Genomic DNA, 947 nt, shown 5'->3' on the forward strand with positions numbered 1-947 from the left:
GTGCAATTAATAACTATTGTGTAGGCCAGTGACACAACATCTTAATTTAAACCATTTTAAATTCAGGCTGTACCACAACAAAATGTGGAAAAAGTCAAGGGGTGTGAATACTTTCTGAAGACACTATATGTAACCACCTACTTATGTGTCAAGCGTCTAGAAGAGTTTAGAATATTAAAAACAAAGCGGAACAGAATAAACACATTGTAAACACATTTTATTTAAAGGGGGTGCCCCTGGAAGAATATACTGTACCATCATGACTTCTGCTTCTGTACATCCACTTGATGGAGACATGTGCCACATTTTTTGAGTCATTAACTATTGAGTCGATAAGTATTCAACCCTTTTGTTATGGCAAGCCTAGATAAGAAACAACAAATATAATACAAATAATCTGAATATGAGGTGACCTGCATTCAATTACTCTATATGGGGCATAGTCTCAAGGTACAGGGCTGAGTAACAAACACATACATACACAAAATAATATGACTGGAATTACAAAACCTTTTGACATCAAAAAAAATAGTTGTCTTCCAAATTCAAGTTATTCCTTTGAAAATGTATGGACCTGTGGCTACCCCCTTAGTGCCTGTCTGTGTTGTTACGTGAGAGACTAGGGTCTGTGGCTTTTTAACTCAGGGTAAGGGTCGCAGGGAGAGATGGTGCATGGCATGCGTGTTGTATAGATAGGTCAGTGCAGGGACAGGCCCACTAGTGTGTCTGTCTGACACATCAGTCTAGCAGACTGGGGGGAACGTGTGAGAGGAAGAGTCACCGTGTGGTCAGGCTAAGAGCAGGGCACTGTCTGTGTGCCAAATTGCGAATACATCATAGCACATGTACCAATAACCATATCATACTATCTTGACCAATGCTTTTGGCATTGTATGCATATGTACCCAATGTTACTCAATGGTGAAATAATAGTCAGAATACAAACA

Source organism: Oncorhynchus keta, chromosome 37 (genome assembly GCF_023373465.1).
Source record: "Oncorhynchus keta strain PuntledgeMale-10-30-2019 chromosome 37, Oket_V2, whole genome shotgun sequence".
Classification (NCBI taxonomy): Eukaryota; Metazoa; Chordata; class Actinopteri; order Salmoniformes; family Salmonidae; genus Oncorhynchus; species Oncorhynchus keta.